Raw genomic sequence first — 24,293 nt, 5'->3', positions numbered from 1 at the left:
GATGGACATTTGGACAGTGAGAAGTGGGGAGAAAGGCAGAGGGAGGCAGAGATGACAGAGACAGAGACAGAGACAGAGACAGAGACAGAGACAGAGACAGGAACAGGGACAGAAAAAGTAAGAAAGAATATCTAGTATTATGGTTTTGAAGCCAGAATGCTGTAGTCATCAAGTTCTTTTGAAGGTTGGTTTAAGTAATACTGAGTGCCATCAAATTATATTAGACTTTATATTCACCAAGTAAAATGTGCTTATTTCAGTTTCCAAGAGCATGAGAAAGAGAAATACGATAGATTGATGCTAAAGTGATTATAACTATTTCTCTCCTTGAATTCAGGCCCCATGCAGTGTGAGTTTGCAATTCATCCCCTCCACAGGTGAAGGCTCTTTCTTCACTGCTTGAACCTGGCCTGGGCTCGTGGCATGTTTTGGGCAAGGTGGTATGGTAGAAATGATAGTATACCAGTTCAGAGCCTGGGTCACAAGAGGCCTTGAAAGTGCCTCTCTGTCTCTGAATCCTACACAATCACTGTGATGATACGTTTACATCAAACCTGCTTACTGGTGAAAAACAAGGACCATTATCCCTGTTTGCTCCAGGTGATCACCAGACAATATCAGGACTCACACGTGTGAGTCCTTTCTAGCTCAGCTAGCCCACACCCTTAACCACCAGCTGAACAAAAGAGCCCCAGAGACAGCACTGAACGCAGCGCAGATCAGCAGAACTTCCCTGCTGACCTCTGTTGTGTGAGTAAAAGCAATATTACTTGTTTTAAGTCTCTGAATTTTCGACATGGTTGTTATGGAGCAATAGCTAATTGATAATCTGAGTGTATCTTAGTATGAATGTTATAACAAATAGAAAATTTTTATCATGAGTTAAAACAAAAATATGATTTAAAAACTAGCAACAACAAAAAGCTTAGCACTACTATTGTGTGTTTGAGGACCTAGTAAGTCAGTGAGCATGGCAGTTCCTATGAGCTTGTGTAGCTCCAAATAAATGGATAAAGTTGAATTTTTGGACTTGTGGGATGGAGAATGTAACCCAAGACTAGTGATCTTCAAAACACTGCTGCCTGGGAGTCCTGCAGAATTTGTGTGGGGAAAGACAAGGGACTCTTTTTTTTTTGGTCTTTTTCCTTTTTATCGGTACCGGGGATCGAACTCACGACTGCCTGCTTGCAAGGCAGGCGCTTATGCCACTGAGCTAAATCCCCAGCCCCAGACAAGGGACTCTTGATGAACTAGAAGAGAAGAGTTTAGAGGTTCCCAGTGCAAAGAAATGATAAACGTAAACAAATGGAAATGCTACTTACCTTGATTTGATCAGTACACATTGTATGCATGAATTAAATTATCATATAGTAATAGCCCACAAAGATGTACAATGAGAATTAGAATTAGAATTAGGCAATTAGAATTTTTAATTTATTGTAAGAAGTTTTGCCAAGCATGGTGGTGCATGCCTGTAATCCCAGCACTCTTGAGACTGAGGCAGGTGAATCACTGTGAGTTTGAGGGCAGCATGGACTATGTGGTGAGCCCACGGCCAGCTGGAACTGCATAGTGAGACCCTGTCTCAAAAAATAGTCTTGAAATTCCCCATCTGCTAGTTTACATTATACAGGGTTGTTTTCTCTGGTGGCTTTAATTGCCCTGGAATTGCTTTGCACTGGCTGCTGCGACTTCTATATTAGTTCCTCTTTCAGAGCCATGTTTTCCACTCTGTTGGTCTCTGTCTCATTCCTGCTCCTCAGGCAAATGACAAGGAGCTGTGCACAAAAGTCACTGTCACAAGAGACACTGGGCAATAACAAATTTTCAATTGGATTCTACAATGGGTTTCTTGACCACTTCCGACCTCCTGACATTTTCGTTTCTTTGAGTTTTGTCATCAGTTTTATTGTGAGGAATTTGGTAGGGCCTGGCTCCTCTCTCCTGTGCATCGCCAGCCTGTTCTGCTGTGGCTGAGTTTCATTACTGCCAACACTGCTGGGCTGGCAGGTGTTTGGAAAGGAGAATGGAGACCCTAGGATTCACTGATGATACTAGGGAGGTGCAGTGGGGCACACCTGTCTGGCTGAAAGGTGCCAGGCTGAAAGGTGCCTGCCTGTCCTGCAACGAATGCGATTTCTTTCCTTTTATAAATGCTGAAAGAGCAGTGCCAGGGTCCTGAGGATATCATCTAAGTGTATAAGCAGGCTTTAGGATTCAGCCTATAAAATATCCAGAAACTTTGAGGAGATTTCTGTGAAATTAAATTTTTTCCCATGCTATCCCTCCTGTTAAGAAATTAAAGATTTAGAGCATTATGGTGAAAAAGACTGGAATGAGAACAGAGCACCTGGATTTGAGGCACACTTGGGAACATCGTGGCTCTGCTATGTTAACTAAATGCCTTGTAGCACGTTACATAGCTTTTCTGATACTCTGGAAAGTGGCGCTGGTATTAAATTTGTCATGAGGACTAAGTAATTTGAATGTGTAAAATTCCTACTGTGGAACTTGGAACACATACACCCTTGATAAATGTTAGCTCTTTAATATCTTGCTTTCTTCTCTCAGACATTTGATTTAACTGTTGTTTGCCTACTTTGTTGTTCATATATGAGTGTTCTATTCTATAAAATTAAGGATGGGACTTTTGAAAGCAAAATAACACACCTACAAAAATCTTTGAAGCGTATTTTTTTTATCTAATAATCTCACTGGTGTAACCATGTACTAAAACAATGATCCAAACAAAGATATAGTAATAGTAAGATCTATTGTTGCTTCAAAAATATGCTTTCTGTTTATTTTCCTATTTGCCTTAATTTTTAAAACAGCACTTTATTCTCACTTTCAATAATCATTTGTGCTGTTTTCTATCTCTTATTAATATTTCTATACAGTTACTACACTCTCATTATTTCCCTAAATAATTAAAAGATAGGTAATTCAGTGGAGATACGGTAAGCTTTTCAATAAATGGTTCTGAAACAACTGAAAGTCCCTATGTTTATAAAGAAAAACCTAACCAAGACTTACACTTTCAGAAAAATGAACTGAAAATAGATAATTTAATAGATCCGACCATATTACACAAAATCATAGAAGCATTAGAAGACAACATAGGAGAAAAATCTATGTATATAATTTGGTTCCACAATGAGATTTCACCATGTGAACAAAAACATGATTTATAAAAGAGAAATTGATAAGTTAGACATTATTAAATTTAAAATTATGTGAAAAACACTGTTAAAATCAAGACACAGACTAGAAAATATATTTATAAACACATATGTACCTGTATCCATGTTATGCAAGGAAACTCAATACTAAGAAAATTAATAACCTTATTAAAAAAGAATAAATCATCTAAAGATACTTCATCAAACAAAATAGATGTAAAATAGCATGTGAAAAGGTACTCATCACTTGTTAGTAAGACATTGTTAATCAGAAGATAGCTACATACCTGTAAAATGCCTAAAATTAAAAAAAAAAAAAACCTGACATCACTTGCTCATAAATATGTGGAGTAACAGGAACTCTTATTTTTGTCGGTAGGAATGTAAGATAGTTCGACCACTTTGGAGGATACTGTAGAAATTTATTACTGTACTGTCCAGTAATTAAACTTCAAAGTGCTGATTTGAATGCTTAAATTACTTCTTGAAGTTGTATGTACACACAAAGACTGGTATGGAAGTATTTATGGCAACTTTAGTTATGACTGCTTAAACCAGAAGCAAATAAGATATTCTTCAAAAGATGAACAAACTTCAGTGCATTCATACAGTGAAATATTGTTCAGTGATAAATGAACTATCAAGCCACAAAATGACACAGGTGGATCTTAAATACATGATACTAAGTGAAAGTGTGCAAAAGCTAAATGATTTATGTGATTCAAGCTATATGACTTTCTGGAAAAGGCACATCTCTAGAGATAATATAAAGGTAAGTGGTTTCCAGGGACTAGGAGAAGGGGGAGAGCTTTGAATAAGTGAAGCACAGAAAATACTTTGAGATAGAGAAATATAATTGTGGTTACATAACATTATATACTTATCAAAACCCCTAGAACTTTATAGCACAAAGAATGAAATTCTATGTATGCTTTAAAAAATCATTTAGTAAATTGGGAGATCTCCCCATGCTGATGAAATGCAGAATTGTGACACAGAAATCTAGTTGTATAATGTGTGATTACAAAATACAGTGAATGTTTAAGTTTTTAAAAATTACCGTAAAAGACACATTGCCACTGATCCCCTTTAATATTTCCCCGTACTTCAAACCCACTTAGCCTACTATTCTTGCCATTTCCTGAAGCAGCTCTGGACGTCCTCATTTGTGAGTGTCAGCTGCAATATCGTGATTACTTTGATGTCCTGAACTGATTCAAAATATTTACATTTCATAGTCATTTTGACTTTGGGGAAGTGCCAGAAGTCACATGGTGACCAAAGCTAATGAGGACATGCTATATTGTTTTTATGAGCCTGCCTTTTTTTGGATGGCATTTGGCAGGCACATTCACCATATTTTTTATTACCCCTTATAAAGGCATAAGAGCAGATTTACAGAACTGCTTCAGAAAGTGGCAAGAATGGGAGGGGGGAAGTGTGTTCAAAGCAAGGAGGAATTCAAGGAAAATAGATTAAACAACCTCTCCAAAGGGACTGAGGAAAAAAAGAGGCTAATCTAATACTTGGGGAAAGAGTGCTGTCTGTAAGACTGAAGGTTAAAAGAACAGTCCATAAGCACTGTTGTCTAGCTGATAGTTATTTCTCATGTAAGTCCAAGTTCTGCTACACAGGAATACTGGAGCCAAACCACTAAGTAAATGGCCAGACCATAATGAAAGCCAAGCTTCTCACTGATGTTATAAGAGGTCACAGATAAACAAGAGGAGGAGTCTGAAATCACCTAAGTAGTAATAGATTAGAGTTGGGGATATCAGTATGAACTTCTGTCCCACGATATGGATGGTTCCATACAGAAATATTTATAGATAAAATGTAGAAATAGGTATACATATGTTATATGCATTAGTTAGTATACACACAAATATATTTCCTTGTTCTGTCATGAGATGACCTAGATCTAATACTGTTCCATTTGTGAGGAGTACACCCAGCATGAAGATCTTGGCTTCTACTATAACTTTCCAGCCAAAACAAAATATGGCTTGGATAAGTGACCTGGATCTGGCCAGGATGTGTAAAAGATAAGCATGGGGCTCCACAAGTAAGAAAGTACATGGAAAATGCACACATGTGTGTACACACATGCAACAATGAAGATATTTCAAAGGAACATGCAGCCAATTTAAAGAACTCCCAATGGCCAAAGATGGGGAATTTGAACAAAAGAAAGAAATATTAGTTTGAAATGCAAAGCAAAAATATACGTGTGTTCATGCCAAAGGAGTAAGTTTTGAAAAAACAAATAGAGGAGAATATAATCCCTTCCTTCCAAAGAGTTCAGAGTGGAAAGAGAGAGATAAGTAACTTTATGCTAGAGAAACCAGATGTCCACATTTTCTCAGCCAGAAGATTGAGGGCAACATCAGTGTGATGAGTTACTTGATGTACCCTTGACTGGCTGTAATGAGGTAGTACTTTATTTCTGTCATCTTCCCATTCCCAGGTGAATCATGAGAAAAATATCAGAAAAACCCCAGTTGGAGGACACTGTATGAAATACCTGATCAGTTCATAAAAAATCAAGATATTGCAAAACAAGGAAAATCGGGCCTGGTATGGTGGTGCGTGTTAGGTCAAAGAAGATCCTAGAGAAACCAGTAAGATAATCAGAACATTTAAAGTTTTATTGCCTCTGGCAATCATATACCTGGGTCTTGAGTCCAAGAGTTATCACCCCCATTCTCACCCCTGTTAGAGGTGTTTGGGGTTACACGTAGGGCCCTGGGTTTGGGAAATGTGGGTAAGGGTAACTGGAGAAGGGTAACCTGGGTAAGATGACAGGTTAAGTTGAGTTCTGTGGTTCTAAGTTTCTGTTTTTCCAAAATGACATCACTGGGTCAAGGTCAATAAAATTCTACTTTCCAAAAAGGAGGATTTTGTCTCTCAGAAGTGACAGTGCTGTCTGCCTGGAAGAGGGGTACTGTGTTCTCTCCTCACTCCTGACTTTCAAGGAAAAACTAGCTTGAGGAGAAAAATTTCGATTTGACAAAAAACAGCATTCTTTCTGTAAGAATAAATAGAAGCCTCTTTTCTTGGTAGGAAAGACATCTAAGCCCCTTTGGTTTTGTAGAACCATGTCTGCTTGGATTGGGCTGGTGGGTTCTTTACACCAAGGTGTTACTGGCCAAAGGGGTTGCTGGGTTAAGCAACACTAAGTAGCTGGTTGGGGTCTGTTTCCTCAAGAGGTAACTGTTGGCTTGCAGTATTACAGGACATAGAGTGCCAGATGTGAGCATGAGAAAGAACATTTTTGTCTCCTAAGAGAAGTTAGGACCTCACAGTGCACACCTGAAATACCAGTGAGCTGCAAGGTTGAGGCAGGAGGATCACAAATTTGAGGTCAGCCCGAGCCAGGTAGCAAGAACTTGTCTCAACGTAAGGGCTGAGGATTTAACACAATCATAGAGCTGGGTTCTGATTCCACAATCTAGTACTAAAAAAACCAAAACCAACACCAGGGAAAGTCTGAGACACAGTCACAGCTAAGAAGAATCATGTTGCATAAATGTGATGGGATTGCTAGAGGAGATAATAGAAATGAAAAATGGACATTAGGAAAATTGGAGAAAATATGCAGAAAGTACCAAATATGCATAAAGTATTCTTATTTGCTCATTAAGAGTAATAAAGATAAAATGTTACCTTTGTACCTAATGTAAAATGTTAACAACAGAGGAAACCAGGAATGCGGTAAATGGAAAAACTCTATCTTTGTAATTTTTCTGTAATCCTAAAACTATTCTAGAATTAAACATGTAGAAAAGTTTGCAATGCCTGCATATTACCCCTGTGATTCTAATTTAATTGGTCCAGGGAGTGGTGTGACCTTTAAGATTTTTAGTGGCTCCCAATGTGGTTCTAATTTGCATCCAGCCACCCACTACTCGATGGGAAGTTGGCCTCTACAGACAAACTCTTTTCTCTTCCACCTTTTTCATTTAATTATCATAAATGTTCTGACCTTGTCTCTAGTAAAATAGCAACGTGACTTAATGATTTTTGAATGCAGCAGTCCTTTAAATGTGCAGCCATAGAAACTTCAAAAGTGTTATTTCCCATTAAATTAAAAATCGTGTCCAGAAGCTTAAAGTACCATAGAGAGTTAAGATAAATAGGCAGTGAAGGGCAGATTGTGCTAAATATGCTGTGAATTTAAATATATGCATGGTGGGCCTGAATACCTTCAGTTTGCCTCAGTTATGTAATTTCCTAAGGAGTCAGAAGTGAGATGTGCCCTAAATTTTAGATTTGGCTTTCAGTTAGTAGAGTAATTCTCTGGGTTCTGATTGTGACAGATGAAATAAAAGCATTATCTACTGGCAAATGCAATTTAAAGGTTCAGGAACCATGCGGGGAGGCTGGCAGCTGAGCTTCCTTGGGGAGCAGACAGAGAGGAAGGAATCTCACCACCCCAGCATGCGATGAACTTTGGTCAAGAGAGGAGGCAGAGAGGTGAAGGAGCCTGGCTTTCTCACTCACAGACACTGTGACACTTAATTGGGAAATGATGAGTCTACATCTTCATATTTATACTCATTACTTAAAAACCTAACCGTCTGGGGATTGTCTCATGCAATTTTCATTGTGTTTGTGAGACAGGGTCTTGTTACGTAGTCCAGACTGGCCCTGACCTCTGATTTACCCTCTGCATCAGCTTCCCAAACTTCATACATATGCAAATATGTAAACAGTTTAGTTTTCATTTGTCTTCCTTACATAATTGTTAGTAGCTTTTCTTGCATTTGGTTAAAGCTTGTAAGAAAACATTTGTTGGTTGCATCTTATGCTATGCAAGGCACTGAGGCAGACATTTAAAAAGTTAAAAAATATTTGTGGCCTTGTTTACTCGTTTATTCATCTAAGCCATATTCATCGAATCAAATGCATCTGATACATGAGGTATTTGCTAGATACAAGAGATTTTTTTTTTAAGTACTAAGGCAAAACACTAAGAAAGATTTGATCTCTTTTCTTAAATTGTCCACCATCCGAGTTGACCTTGTCGTCTATGTCAGTGATTCTTATTGTCTGAGAAAATGCCTAGTTATCACTGCTGGCAGAGATAGGAAAAGTTGGAGTGCCTAGCAGGTGGGGACAGATACTGCTAAATATCCCGCAATGTATAACTCAGCCACCTCCCACCCCAATCAAGAATTATCAGATTGGGCTGTGCAGAGGTTGAGCCAAGCGACAAATTCATTGGGATCTTCCTTAAACATACCCTTCTGCCTGTGAAGCAGATTCAGAGATGCCTCCTGCCCTCCCTTTACCAGGTGGTGTGGGAACTATAGAGAAGAATGTAAGGGGATTTTCCCCGCCATTCAAGTAGGGTTTGCTAGTAGGAAGGTTAGTGCTTCTGAGATCAGATTCCAGCAGTTCTGTGACAGTCCAGGCCAGGGGCATGTCTGCCTAATTGGGTTGCTTCCAAGAAAGGACCTGAACTTCCTTCTTTCCTTTCTTCCTTCCTATCTTTTATGGGCAGTGATCTGTCCTTTACAGTCAAGGCCAGTTATGCACAAATTCTTTCAAATAATAATGCTATAAGCCAGTGACAGGTTTACCATTTAAATATAGCATTTGCACCTAAATTGAAACTTCTTTGAAAAATATGGCTGTACTTAATATTAACCACGAGTTTAAAAAAAAAAAAAAAGCTTACAATTGTCCTTTTCAATGTAGCCAGTAGCCACATGTGGCTACAGAAATTTAGTTGACATTAAATGAAATGAAAAATTTTAATAAAATTGAAAACTTTTGTTTCTTAGTTTCATAAGTCACATGGTGTTGACTAGCCACATTTAGCTAATACTGTAGGCCCTGAACTGAACAAAACAAAAAACAAAACAAAAAAAACTGTTTCCTAGCAGCTAAGTTTCAGGAGCTATGCCTGGCAACATCTAATTATCATTGTAGGTTATAAAGCCACAACCATGTTCCGCTGGAGGGACGATCTCCTTTCTGACATGGAATTCTGAGAAGTGGTTATATAATGATGTTGAATAACCTATCAGATATGTGAAACATGATTTTCCACAATATATAACGATATAAAATTCAAGTATATTAACTCCAAAAGGCACTGATCACCAAAGTGTGTATTGGTTAAATAGTAACTCCGTGGGGATATGTTAGCAAGAAATTAAGATATATGAACTAAGTACATTCCATTTTAGTGATTGAGGGTGATACAGATTGGCTCCCTATGAATCTCAGCTGTAGACAGGGTGGCATAAAGGAAGGACCTCTGGTGAGCTCCTTTAAAATGCATAGGACACCACAGGAAAGGCTTATCCAAAGGATAGCCATTGGTGGATGGGCAGGGCAGGTCTAGTACTTAATATATTTAATGTTCTCAATTTAAGATAATTAGTGTGCTTTTTGTCATTGAATAAAGGTAGGTATGTGGCTTTAAAAAGATTCCACACTGTAGGAAACTATATTCCATACTCCTTGGGCAGGTCTAGGCACACACTCCATTTTTTGCTGCCGTCTTTCTTTTATATATCAGAGTGGTTGTTTCCAACTACTTCTGCCCCCAGGTCATTGAGGATGATAATTGGTTCAGTTTACGATAATGGCCTTAGACAGTATTTTTCCACATAAGGTGTCTTCAGCTAAATGTAATAAACTGTATATCACAATCTGTTCTTGGATCCATTTTCTAATCAGTGAGTCAAGTAACAATATTATGTGCTGCTGATTAAAGGAGTTGTCACACACACACACCACAGAGGCTACATTAGCCAGGACACACTCAGCTGAGAAAATTCCTTTGTGTTTCTGCTCAGGCTAAAGGGTACCCTGGTTCCACTGAAAGGTATCGGTGTAAACAGAGTACAGTGCTCTCCAGAAGGACCTATTCAAGTCCTTGGGTCCTACTCAGATTGGAAACCCAGAGTTTATGTGGCACTTTGTCCATTTTTAACATTAGAAAGCTTTTCCTAGTCACTGAGAAGCCTAGTGGTTCATTGAATGACATCCAACCACATGATAAAGAGAAAACTTGAACACCTCCCCCAGCCCATGCCTCCTTAATTTCTGGAATTTTATATCACATTTTCAAAGCATATTAGTCCAGATCAGACCACGTTTGTTGTGCATTTTCATTTTTTTCTTCAAATTAATTCAGAATAGCCTGACTCCATATTGTTTTTCTTAGCTTTGGCTTTAAGTCTTTTCTTGATTAAAAACTTTGTTTTCCCTATGATATGTAAACTGTTGATCTCCTGGGGGTTTAAAAGGTTAAGTCAGGATTCCTATCATTTGGAATTATCCAGAATATAAATTCCTGATGGTATTCCGTGACATTAGGGGAAAAAACCATCCTACTGAAAGAATTTTGCCCTAAATAGGACTTTACAGCAGTGGGAGGCGGGACCAAGGGACATTTACCTTGAGGTCATCCCCGCCCCTAGGCAACTTACCTGTGGCATGAAAAGAGTTCCAATCAGCTACTCCGCATCAGCAATGCCACCTTTAGGAACTACCCCAGACCAAAGCTATATGTATGCCCCCCACACCACATGTCCAGCAGAGAAAGCCAGACCCTGGTGGTCATGGAGTTTCTCTCCATGTTCTTAGAATAAAAGCCATTTTTACTTTATATTCTCTCTCTCTAACCATGCTGAAAATCCTACCACCTGTCAATCTCAAAAAGCATTAAAAATCCAGTGTCTTCCTCTTTTTACGAACATTATAACCTGTGAGTGGATGGAGGAAGGAATGAAACTGCCAAGAAACAGTAAGATAGTTAAACACTAGGGGAGGGTTTCTCTCTAACACATCACTGTGAATGCTTCTGCTGAGACTGCCTGTACTGGGGGTGTGGGCGATATGATGCCTGGGAGCCAGTAGAGTTTGTCTCCTCTCAGTTATATAGGTAGAGGAGAAGGAGGACTTTAGCCATGTAGAGTGTAGACTTAAAAAAATTTCACTTGTATCATGGGAAGAATGAGGATCTCTATGATGGCTTACTGAGAGCTATATTACTTATTTGTAAATAAATATTAAATGACATGTGCTAGGCACTGTCATTCAATGTGCTGATGTAACAGGGTAGATGATAGATAGATAGATAGATAGATAGATAGACAGACAGACAGACAGTTTTTGGCACCATGCTTCTACTTTTGGAATTTTTTTTTTTTTTGAATGACAGAAGTGTCTTTTGTATGCTAATGAAACAACTACAAGAGAACAGGCTTAAAAAGCTTCAGGATAAGGGCCAGAAACCAGAGGAGCCAAACACCCAACTACAAAGTTGAGAGTTGTCCGTTCTGTACTCCAGCACCACTTCCAGAGAGTTCTATCACCACTAGCCAAACACTTTGTAAATCCTGCCTATGTAATGAAGCTTCCAGAAAATCTCTGAAACAATGATGCTGGGAAACTTCTGGTTGGAACACGGTGACCTACTGGGAGAATGGCATGCTGTTACCACAGGGTGGACCTGGCAGATCCAAGTTCTCACTGGCAAGCAGTGGGTTGCAGTGTGCATTCAATGGTAGGGAAAAAAGCAGCTATATTTATAGAGGTCATGAACAGAGAAATGGATGACAAAAAAGAAACACTACACGTTGCGCTGATAAACTAGCTCTTGGGCTGAAGAGTGAGATAGGAAAAAATAGAGCTTGCATGTTCTTGGGTCTGGGGTTATATACAGTGTCCCTAAGGTGGTATAGGAGCTCAAGTGGGTGAGAGAAGTGATTAGGGAGGGATGGTCTTCGAGTGGTGCCCAAGCTCAACTGGGTGGAAAGATGTGAATTCCTCCCCCCCACCCCCAGTATCCTCTCTGTACTAATGTCCGATGGTATGGAAGCTCTGTGGCTCTTCTCTCCCATGCTTTGCTCTGTAGAGTGCTTCTCACACTGCATCATTTACAATTAAGGCATAACAGAAAGTAGGAGATTGCTGGGTTTTGTGAGTCATTTTCTACAGTTACTGAATGTGACAGTGGTCATGGTGGTAACCTCCATATTTGTGATAGGTGCAGAAATAAACGAGCCTGAAAACCCTATTCACGGTGTTCCCTAAAGTGATAGCATCTTCCTGAACCATGTCCTTAACTTTTAGGATAAATGAGTGGCATCTAAACTGAATTGAATTGCTGGCCACCTAGTTGGTATTAGCAAACCAGAGAACTGGGTGATATTGGAAGGATGTGGCTGGGGATAGAACAGTGAACAAAATCATACAAGTTTCTGTTCTCCAAGTACACAGGCACCCCCAATGAGTTTGTTTGGATTATTTAGCACTATTCTTTATACCACCCAGTTACCCCTCCATCCATGTACCTTGCTTTCCAAGGACTGACCCTTGTGCATTGTATCAGTGAGCACCATGTTTTTATCTCTGGTTAGCAGTGATCAGTGGGATTTTCTGACAGGAAACTGAATAGAAGGAAGAAACTGAAGGCAGGGGATTGGGTCCTCTTCTCTCCTCCCTGCAAGGCCACATTTCACTGTCTTCTTGCAAGGCAACATTTTTTTCAGAATGGCTTTCTTGTTCCATGTCCTGGATACTGCTCTTTTTCCTTGTTTGCTTGTGCCTAGTGGTGCTAAAGGTGTTTCAGTTTTTAAACCTGGGTTAGTGCACACACTCTTATACCTTGTGTACACACATGTAGACAAAATTCCATCATCTTTTAATTAAGTAATATGAATGTTTCTTCTCACTGGGACTCTGATCAGTGCAAGCCCTGTGTATTTAAATGCTGAATTTATGTTTTCTAAGTATGTTGATCTTATTTTAGCATAGTTGATACTAAGCCAACAGTTCAGCTGCTCATAAGAAGGTCACTCTGGGTTACAATGATAAAATCATATCCTAAAGTAGAATGCTTATTTTCCTATTTCCTTTGGTAGAGAAATATACATTCAATGAGGTAGAGAAGAGGAACAAGAACATTGGTTCTGTTTAATAGCATTTAGAATTGTACTTTCAGTTGCCAAAATGGACCTTTTACCCATTATGATTCCAGCATTAATTTTGTATTCAAGGCTTTGAAGATGCATTAATGATCAGGGCTTATATGGGGGTGATACATGTTGAAGGGAGGCTGAAAAATGTTGCAGAAAGTCATTGTTGTTTTATCTGTGATACAAAACAGGACAGCAGTGCTCTGAAGTTTAATAGTTGTCCCTGAAATGTGTTTCCTTTCATTATAAACATTCTAGTAAGAGACAGACCAGAAATAGTCTTTAAAGAGAGAACAAATGTGTTCTTATTGTTTGCTTTACAGAGGGACTGCCATGGAGAGCTACGTCATAAAATTTGTATTTTTACTGAGGTATTTCTCATCTCAGCCCCACCATTTCCATCAGAATCTGCCCTAAGCCAGTTTTTTCAAACAATGAGTTTCTGGTGAAAAGATATGAACATACAAGTTTGAGTCTTTTTGCCTCTTTCTTTTGCTTTCTAGAATCATCACTGAAGTATAAATTAGGATGGCCAGACAAGATTATCAAAGTGGGTTTCAACCTGTCCACGATCTATTGATCTGTAGATAAGAGGGAAAGCTTTCCTCAGAAGAGTGTGATGTTTGCATCTCAGGAGAACTGGCAAGAAGCTGCCTTCTTCCTTGATCATTAACCTTCATAGATTGAAGTGATTTCAAAGGCTGTGTACCCCCAAAGGCCAGATGAAGAGGCTGAGGTAATGAGCTATTAAAGACTTGCCCAGAAAGACAGCACCATTGGCTTATCAGGGATCCCAGAGCAAAGTACTACAAACTCTGGGGCTTACACAGCAGACACTTACTGGCTTGGTTCTGGAGGCTGTAGGTCCAGAATGAGGTATTGGCAGGTTTAGTTTCTTGTGGGAGAAAGTTCTGTTGCTCAGCTCACTCTCTGTCTAGTTGGTGGCTGTCTTCTCACTATGTTGGTTTATGTGACCTTCTTTCAAGACATATTTATGTCCAGATTTTCTCCTCTTATAAATAGACCGGTCCTATGGAGTAGGGACATCCTAGCAACCTCATTTTAACTTGATTACCTCTTTGCTAAAGAACTTATCTACAAATTAAATCATATTCTGAAAGAGTAAGGGTTGGGACGTCAACATAGAATTTATATGGGGAGAAAAATTCAACTCATAACACCAACTGCCGGAAGAGAGAGTAGGATTTGGGTTCTCTGATCACCACTGTTAGTTTTCTCCTATTATATTACTGTCAATTTTCTTACTTCCCATCAGTACAGAGAAGGCCATTCTTTTCTCACTGGAGTAGCATAGAATAGTGTGTGATTAGAATCTAGACTTTTCTCAAATACTTCAAAGAATTCAGATAGGGAAATGTAAGACCAGAGTAAATTGAGGGGGTAGTGAGCCTTATTAATGTAGCCTGAAACTATTCATCTTGAGGATTAAAAGGCTGTCAGTGAGTAAGCCTTTCTTTCCAGATGACCTTGGGTGAGGCATTAGCAGAACTATAGCCAATCGAGGCACTGAATTCTCCTAAAATGTTTTGTCGGTTAGAGATGCTTAAAGCATGTAAACTTTAAAAAACATCCAAATTGCAAAATGCCTCAGAAACATGTTTGCACATTTGGTATGAGGGATATTTTTGTTATGTTACAGCAAATGGCCTTGGGGGGAAGACAGATCTAAACAAGACAAATCAGTTTTTGTTCACATACCCGGTTATTGAGGTCAGTGTGGCTTGATCACCTTCACATCAACACAATTTACTTTGATTAAATATTGCTATAGAAGAAAAATAGTATTCAACTCTGACTCCATTCTTCCTATTCCCTCATGATCATATGTGCTTATTTTGAAGGAGGATAACCTGATGGTGAGAGAAATAACATAATCCAAAAGCACAATGCAAAATCATCAAGGAACAATGTGCTTTGTTCTTGGTTGGTATCTGTGATGCAAAACTCAAAAGCCTTGGACTAAGGGGCAGTGATATCTGACAACATTCACTCAGAGTACAGTTAGGTTTGGATGTGACCTACTCACCTGTATCATAGAATATGTTTCTTGGTGCTCAATAAAGGTGCCAAGTAAATTGTATGGTATACTGCTGCTCTCCTTCCCACTAACAGTTTTTCCTAAAGCCTGTTTCTTTTGGATCATCACACTGTAAATATATGTCAAGAAAAGCAACTTCATGTTTCATCTCCTTTTAGATATTTATCAAGTGATTTGGACATTAAAAGCTTTGCCACATTTCTTAGCGATGAAGCCATTTCACTTTAACCAGGTGTTTCCAAAAGTTTTCTAATTGCTGTACCATTTGTTCATGTAAAATTTGCATGTGGCAAGTAACATATTTTGTTAAATTCTATTTAACATTTGCATGAGCCTAAGAGAGATATACATTGAAAAAGAACTTAGATTTAGTGCACAGATGATGAAGCAGCAATCTACAACCATCAGCATGAAGGTGAGTCACAAGAGTGATAATCCTGAGAATCTATCGTAGGCTATTGCTGTGGTTTATCAGGATTGGAGGCCTGAAGTTGACCAGTCAGACTGTTCCTCTCTTCTAGTCTTTTCTAAATGTGAGGATGTAAGACTGTGTGTATTTGACCTGGATAACCAGTGTCTTGAAACAAAACAAAAGCACTGGGCTAGTAATTATAAGGCATAATGCACTTTTGGACTTTAACATAGTTCTGTGCTGTGATATTCAGTGCCTGCAGTGTTCCCCTTGTTAGTGTGGGTGCTACTGCAAACCACCGTCCATTGTCAGACACAGGCTTTATCCACCGTCTGAAGGTGAAGAGGAAGAAGAGAATGTTGTCAGGCTGATGACATAATGTCTACACTGTTTGGGTCACCTCCCAGGAGAGCAGAGTACTTGGTCCATAGGGACATGAGTTTCCTGAAGGAACTGTGAATGTTACCTGCCACTCTGTAGAAACTGCACAGCCCATCCTGACTGAGCTGTGCAGGATATTGGCAGGTAGGCACTCTTGTTGTAAAGAGCCTTCGTTTTTAAACCACAGAAACTACTCTGGGCTGGCTTACGAATAAAAGGCTACTTGGGGGGGGAAGATTCTTAAGTATAAGGTGAAATTTAAAGAATTTAAATACCCATTGAGGTTCAGAAACATGACAGCTTAAAAGAGATAACTTTAAAATTCAATTTCTGTGTGTCTCAGCTGTAATTCTTGAAAAATAGACTTTTAAAGCCCAGTTTTGTGTCAAATGTTTGCTCTCCACACCATTTAGCTATGACATATCCAACAGTTCTTTCTCATCTTTCCTGTTAAAATCTTGAATTTTTCAGGAGAGTGTGACAACAGCTTGACCTCATGAAAAACAGACCCTTCTCTAGTTTCAGGAGACGAATTATAGGCCTATCCTAGTCATGGTAATCCCATTTTCCTTTGTCAGTAATTGCCCATGTGACCTTTCTATCACCGGCATTGGCTGGATACTATTCTGAGAATGCTTTTATTTTCCTTATTAAAAAAAAAAAAAAAAACTATTCAGCCAATGCCCTTTTGCTTCCTTTGCCTTTCTTTTTCGTCTCCGGAATGCAGATAGCAGTACAGCAGCTATCTTGTGATCATAACATGACAAACGTGAACTAAAAGCTGAATGCTAGGAATACAGTACACAAAGGTGAAGGAGCCGTTCTTCCCTTGCCAGGCTGCCACACTAACCCTGGAGTGCATGCTTCCTTATCTGCTCTTATTGGAGCAAAATGAAAATCTACTTGTTAAAACCACAGTGCAGGGGCTGGGGATTTAGCTCAGTGGCATAAGCATCTGCCTTGCAAGCAGGCAGTCATGAGTTCAATCCCTGGTACCGATAAAAAGGAAAAAGTAAAAAAAAAAAAAAAAAAAAAACCACAGTGCACTGTCATAGATTGTGGGATGGACTGACAAGTGGTCCACTGGGTCACCATGGTGCTGGGTGTAGATGGCCCACTTGAGGGTTGTTGCCAATAACATAAAAAGGAGAACTGGAGAGGAAGCAGTTGTATTGTTGGTTCTCCTATTGCTGTTGGCTCTCCTGGAGGAGCTTGTCTAGCTTCTTTGCTAATATGAACTTGACTGTTGTCATCATTGGAGGACTTTGGGAACCTGTTTTGCTGAGAATGGATGTAGTTCACTTTGAGGGAGCTCTGGTCCTTACTTTGAGCATCACTTCCTGGCTCTGGAGGGGAAAGTGGTATGCTATTCAGTCTCCAGAAGAAGCCTGTCACTCTGGCTTCCTGATATGAACTCTGGTGTTCTCATTGTCAGAGGATCTGGGGACTTCATTCACTGAAGATGGCTGTGGTACTTTAGGAGGAGCTCTGGTCCTTACTTTGAGCAGTGCTTCCTGGCACCAGTACAGATCCCTCAGCCCACTGGCACAGATCTTTCATCTCTGGCACAATTATTATAGCTTCCAACAGTGACCTTTGGGCCTTCCCAGCATAGATCGGTGAAACAGACTTGTATGAGTCATTGTTGTGGGTTCTACAACTTCAGCTAGACTCATGCAGGAGTCCATTGCCATGGGATCCAGGGCCTCAGCTAGATTCTTTGGGACTCTACTGTGTGGACATATTTCCTATACCTTTTTCAGTATTTCACTCTTTGGGTAACTGTCATAAAATAATTCTATCAAGTATGTGTCCTGCATTAAATTGTTTTCCTTGCAAATCCTAATTACAACAGAGTGTAGGAATTGTTTTTACTTACAAAAACATATTCTGTATGAGTACCAGGACCCAACACCTATGAATCAGAGTGATTCTCAGTCTTTAAAGGGAGAGAGAGTAGGAAATAGCTCATGAAATGAGAAAATACTTGCAAGTGTACACCCAAGCCACCCAGGAGCATTGCAGTCCCACAAGTGCTGCAAAATAGAGAAAACTATTTGTACCGATACATACCAGTCAGAGATACAATTAATTAACTAATTTTACTGACTTTTACTGATTCCTCATTATTGCTTGATATCTGCTAAGTGCAAAGGCTAGATTAATGGAGACAAAGACATTGACTCTCACTAAGCAAACCATCTTAAAGGGAAAATAGACGATGTAAATTAAATAAACAAGGTCATTTCAGATAGTGAAAAGCTCTGTAAAGAACATAGAATAGGGTCATTTAGTGAGAGATTGTTGAAGAGGCCATATACAAGACCTAAGAAACTGGTATTTGAAATGAGATTCCAATTGCAAAAGGATGCCAGTTGAGGAAGACCCCAGGGCCACTCAAGAGGGGGAGGCCAGTTCAGGAATCTCCAAGGAGGGTAAGTGGGCATGGCTTACTGGATACACAGAATAAATTATTGATGGGTGCCACACTGCATGGTGATTAGGAAAGCCACCCATGCTTATCTTGTTGTCACTGGCTGGTTCACTGGCCTCAGGATATTTCTCAAGGCTGCTGCCTGAGCTGTGTTGGGTAGTGTGAATTTCCATAACATCTGCTACAGGCTGTCAGAGCCCACAGGAAGGGATTTGCTGCAATAGTGAACTCTCAGACCCAAGCAACTGATTTCTTCTGTCTTTTCTCATTAAGAATGGGCCCATCAGCCCTCAGCCACAGCTCCCTAAAGGCCTGTGTTTCACCTGGCTTCCTCTGGAACAGGGTCAGCCCCATTCTGGAGGGTCTGGCAGAGCATTCAGCTGGCACACAGCTGTTTCCAGGCCACACTCCAACCCCCGCCCTACAGTCACAGCTGCCAGTGTGGGATATTATCTCTTGCTGAGAGTCACTGGTGGAGAGGCCAATTTAGGGAGGCAGGGAGTCTGTTTAAGGTCCTGGCTGGGTTTCAGAGCCTGCAGTGGTTCTGAGTCTGCTGTGGCTGGTCATACCCACACCATTTTCAAGTGATGCTTATCAGTGAAGCAGTCACATGTGGTCACAGGGTCAAATCTTTCTCAAAGTTCGTGCTGACTTACATTCCTTATGTGAGTGGCATTGCCTGGAACAAAAGTGTTGGAATGTCAACACCCCCCCCCACACACACACCTAATTATAGCAGTGTCTGCAAAATTGGCTCTCCACTCTGCTATGGTAGGAAATTGTATTGTATCTTAGGAAGTATTGTATTGTAATTGTATTGTAATTGTATCTTAGGAAGTTAGGCATCCTGTGTGATTGGTGGAACTTTAGGGATATGACTGTTCTTAGGGAGGGCAAGGTTGCCTAGAAGTGCCCAGCCTACCACTTAGATTCAGTCCTCCTAGACTAGGAGAAAGAAGGAAGGAAGGAAAAAAAAAGAAAGAAAGAGACAGAGAGAGAAAGAGAGAGAGAGAGGAGTCATCCAAGTCTATCTTCATTTTTATTTTCTGGAGGCTGATGGCATAGCAAAAATTAAATATAATTTTGGCAGACCCTGTACAGCCTCTGCCCCATTCCTGAAGCAGGTATTTTGAGCTGTTAGGCACTGTAAACAAAGGATTCTGATTTTTAATACCACACCCTCACTGTCTCTGTGCGAGTACTTCTAGACCCTTCCCCTTTGGTGGGAGCAGGGTCCCTGACTGTTCATGGAATTTGAGGAGGTATCAACTCAGTAACTAGCTCCATGTATATATTTTAAATATCACCTTCCAGACCTAGTGTGCTAACTGAAAGGCTGTGCTGGGTACATTATAACTTAACTTTCCTGTGTCTAATTTTTTTTTTCATCTGTAAAATGGATCTGGTAATAGAACATTCTTGAGAATGCAGTGAAATGGAGTAACCAGCTTAGAAAAGTGATAACTAAATACATTTTAATTGTTTATACATTTTCTCTTGACCCAGTGAAGGAGCTCTGGGATCTGAGTTCTCCCAGAAGTATAATAAGAACATGTTCATGGTACAGGACAATGGGTGGACTTTCCAGGGTGAGAGTATCCAGAAGGTACAACTGCATGCAGTTTTCTCTTAGCTCCAAAGACTGATCTACTTCCAACTATATGGTCCAAGGGTTATTTCCACCCTACTAGCTTGCCCACCTGAAAAACAAAAGCTAACCTGGAGGTTGTCATTAACTGTTCAGTCTGAAACAAGAAACAGAAGTGAGAGCCTCTTATATAGCTTGAGAAGTACCAGTGTAACTTGAAGGAGCTGGTGATAAAACCACTGCCTTGAATTTTCCAGAATATCATAAATCTTTCTGTGTTAGGCTTTTCTAGTCGTAACCAAAATATCATTTATGCTGTTGTTTTGCCCTACGAAGGACTAGAACTAAAAAGGTTAATGAGCTCCAGTTGTTGGATTATATATTTATGATTAAAGAATATAAAATGCTACTATTTCAAGTTATTCCAATTATCTAAAATAACCCCTGTGCTATATGGTTTCTCAGCAATATTCTAATTTGCATTGATTGCTTCCCACTTTCTTACCCTAGCTGGCTCTCTTGACTTGCCTTGCCTTCCCTTCCCTTCTCTCTGTTTTTCTTTTCTTTTTTCATGTTTAGATCATCTCTCTCCTGACCTCTCAGTAGCTTCGCATTTGTTGCCATGCACTGGCAGAGCCAAGCGTCAGACTGTGAAGTAACAGCTCAGCATTCACAAAACAAACATGCTTTGCGCTATTTCTGGCCAGCACAGATGTGGCCTTGATAGACTATGGGGGACAATATCTTTCAGGTAAAAATAAATTTACTAAGATGAGGATTGAAAATGATGCAAATCCTTCAATTTTCAAACAGATCATGAACTGGGAAATATGTAGAAAGACTGAACTAGAATCAGTAAGAATTCTGCTCTGGGGGGTTTAGTCTAGAATATTCCAGCAATCAGCTACTCAGCTTCATGCTGGTGGCTGTGACTTTCTACAATGTTTTAAATCAACTGCAAAAAATAGAATCAAATAAAGAGACTCTGCGTGCCATGTACAGTTTGAGGTTTGCTTCACTGTTTGGTGGGTTTGCTTCACACATAGTTGAAGTTCTTTGTGGACTCCTTCTTAATTCTTTTCTCCTTCCTCCCATCCCAGAGACAAGCACTGTGTTGAATTTGCATGCTTTCATACTTTGTGTGCGCATGCATCTCTCAACAATATATGCTATTGTTCTGTAGTTTAAATGACTTTAATTGAGATCACAGCATTCATTATTCTGCAATTGCCATTTTTGAATTTCACATTCTATTTCAGCAATTTAGCTGTTAGTTCATTCATTAATCTGTTTATGGTACAATATTTAATGGACAGACTACATTTTGCCATCCTCCAGTTGGTAAATGCTCACTTTGCTTTTAATTTGACACTATCATAAACAATGCCTCTTGTACATTTTCTTCTTAGCATACAAAAGCTTTTCCAAAATAGCATTTCTTAAAGTATTTTGTCTATATTCACAATAAAAGGTATTCTACACAGAAACACAGCACACATCTGTGTTGCATTTGTGTGAATGTATGTATATATGAGAACATAGTTTCCTCAGAATGAAATGGTAGTTGCAATGACTGAAGTGATACCAGGGATGCATCTCCATTGGCAGCGCAAAGAGCACCAATCTGGTATGGCTTGTTGGGTCATAGGTTGTGTCCATTGTTTTCAAACCAATGAATTTGTGAGTCCATTTTATTAAATCATTCAAATAAATATTCCTATTTGACTAGCATGCTGTGTATTTTGGGAGGTTGGCTTTCCAGGTTATTTATTGTAAACTATAGTTGGAAATAGAAATCTCATTTTAAGCTGAGCCTCAGGTTGTCACCTGTCATAAGAAGACACACACATATAAACACATGCATCTTCAAATATTTTTGGACTCTTCTTTCTATAGTCCAAGGGTCATGAAAAGAGCCTTCGGATCTGCTACAGTGGGTGTACTCTGGAGAAGGGAGTAGGGCCAGGGAGTGAGCGATAGAAGTGCTATGCCTTTCACCCCTCCTTTACCCAAGGAGCTCCATTTTAATATTGATCCATTGTATTTCCATTAGATTGAATTGGCAAAAAGAATTGCATATCATAAAAATATTCTCAAACTATATTATTCAAGGTTCTTTTCCTTGTAAATTGGAATACAAATAACCTTTGTTGTAAATTGGAATGCAAATAACCTTTGAGTCTCTGGACCACTTATAAATTGCAACTCAAATGAAAGGATCTGAAGGCTTAGAATGTAGGGCTTCCTGATTGGGGCGCAGCTGGTTAACTCACAGGAGTCAACTTGTCCTTCTGCCCAAAAGGAGCTGATGGTAGCCAAGACACTTTCAGAGTCTTGTAAGGTAATGATTTAGGAACATTTGCATTGAGGCCCTGGCTTGAGAGCAACCATCTCTGCCCCTCACGGGGCTTCATTGCTTTTAAAAGCTGTTTGGTTTTCCCTGTGATTGTTTATTATGTGAACAAAGGCCTAATATACATTTTTCTGAAATCTGTTTCTGCCCAAGAAAATGTTCCACACACTTGTGAGAAAGCATATTTTCTCTGCAGGGTGCTTAGACAGTTAAACCCTTATATTCACAGAGATGAAATTTTATTAACATTTTTATTAAAGTACTCAGCTCCTCATAGGTTTGTTTTTGCTTGCCAAATACAGGAGGAGCATTAAAAAAAAAGAAAAGAAAAGAAACAGCTGGGTAGTGGTTTGGTATTAAAGTGAATTAGGGTTGGGCATGTGTTAATTAATTCATCTAAAATCATAGACCTCTCTCCTATTAGCCTAGCTTTCTCTCCCTCCCTTGGGCCAGGATTACTGCTTCCTCTCAGATTCTAGTTCTTCCCTTCAATTTGTCCTGCTTGTATTTCATCTTCTTTAATCACTGTTTTCATCACATCACTCCCATGCTCAGAAATCCTCCAGGGATATTTATTTCCCACTGCATCCAATCTGAACTCAGCTGCCTGCTTCCAAGGCGTCTCCTAATCTAGGCTTGCCCTGCCTCTCCAGCTCATTTTCCAAGCCAGATGTGGTTCTGGTTCCTGTGGTTTGTAGATAATGGAATTTTTGTACACACAAAAAATTAAAATCTCCATCATTCTTCTGAGGCACAGTTCAGCTCTGTTCCCTTAAACAAGAGCACATATCAACAATTACCGCTCACCTCCCTGTAGGCCTGCCCTCCCTGGGGGCAGCCATGGGAGAAAGCAGCCTAGGCAGAGCACTTTTTTAGTATATAGCGGAAGTATCAGGCGCTAAGCAAGGCAACTTTCTAGAGCTCTGTGTGAAAAGTTCTGCCATTTGAGAAGTGAGGCAGAATGCAGACAACATAGGGTCGGTAAGTATTAATATCAAGCTAGGAATATCTGGCCCACAGCTCTGTAGAGGTCTGCCTGCCTGCATAAGGGAAAACTCAGCAGATCACAAAACTCCTGAAAAGATGCTGGTGGTAATGAGATGCTGGTAAATGAGATTAAGGCAAAGCCTTACATATTGCAGAAAGCTTCTCATATCTGCAAACATAGTTTACTTTCAAATTTTATTTCGATATGTCTGTATGCAAGTAATTCCAGTTACTTTGCTTTTCTCTATTTTAATAAGTCCTGGTTTCCCCACCCAGTACCAGCATGTTTTGGAGAAATGTCTGAGTACTGATTGACATAGGACATTTAATGAACATAGACAGTGAGAAATATTAGCTGTTGTTTCTACCACCATAATATACATAACTTGCTTTTCATTTGAGTAGCTGCTCAAATTCTACTTTTTCTCAGAGTACCTTCAAGTTCAGTTCAATCCAGGAAGCATTAACGGAGCCCTTGATATGTGCCAGGCAGTAAGACACTGAGTGCCCCACAGATATAATACTGACCTTGCTACTGGGCTGTTAACCTTCTAGTAGGAAAAGCAAACCCATAAATTAATTTCAGCAGTTTCCTACTCGAATGCTCTAATGACCAGTCCATAGTGCTGGAGTGCAGTCAACAATGCTGGAGAGTTTACATGGCAGATTATAATCAAGCTGACTGCTTGTGTATGTCTTTTTTAATTTCTTTCATAAGAATTTTAAAGTTTTCATGGTAGATATCTCTCTAAAATTTCTTCCCAGAGTGTTTTTTTTTTGTGTGTGTGTTTTGTTTCGTTTCATTATTTTTAATGTAGCTGTTGTAAATGAGATTATGTTTCTAGATTTCTTTTTTAGATAATTCACTATTGGTTTATAGAAACACTACTGATTTTTGTATGTTGTTTTGAATCTTTAATTTTACTGAATTTGTTTATTTGAACAGTATGGTGAAA

The 24,293-nt window shown here is 39.5% G+C and overlaps 1 long non-coding RNA gene across 1 annotated transcript in view; it reads left to right on the top strand.

Annotated features, from left to right (window-relative positions):
- Positions 1-562: 562 nt before the first annotated feature.
- The window catches only part of LOC134476425 (uncharacterized), a 95,827-nt gene continuing 72,096 nt past the window's right edge, over positions 563-24,293 (top strand). Inside the window, exon 1 of the long non-coding RNA XR_010048053.1 lies at positions 563-750. This is a non-coding gene — a long non-coding RNA (uncharacterized LOC134476425). The remainder of the gene's footprint in view (positions 751-24,293) is intronic.

This window comes from Cavia porcellus, unplaced genomic scaffold (genome assembly GCF_034190915.1).
Source record: "Cavia porcellus strain 051 isolate PalLab524CR breed Dunkin Hartley unplaced genomic scaffold, mCavPor4.1 scaffold_1, whole genome shotgun sequence".
NCBI lineage: Eukaryota > Metazoa > Chordata > Mammalia > Rodentia > Caviidae > Cavia > Cavia porcellus.
Note: the sequence above shows the minus strand (reverse complement) of the source record. Positions and strands in the feature narration are given on the sequence as shown.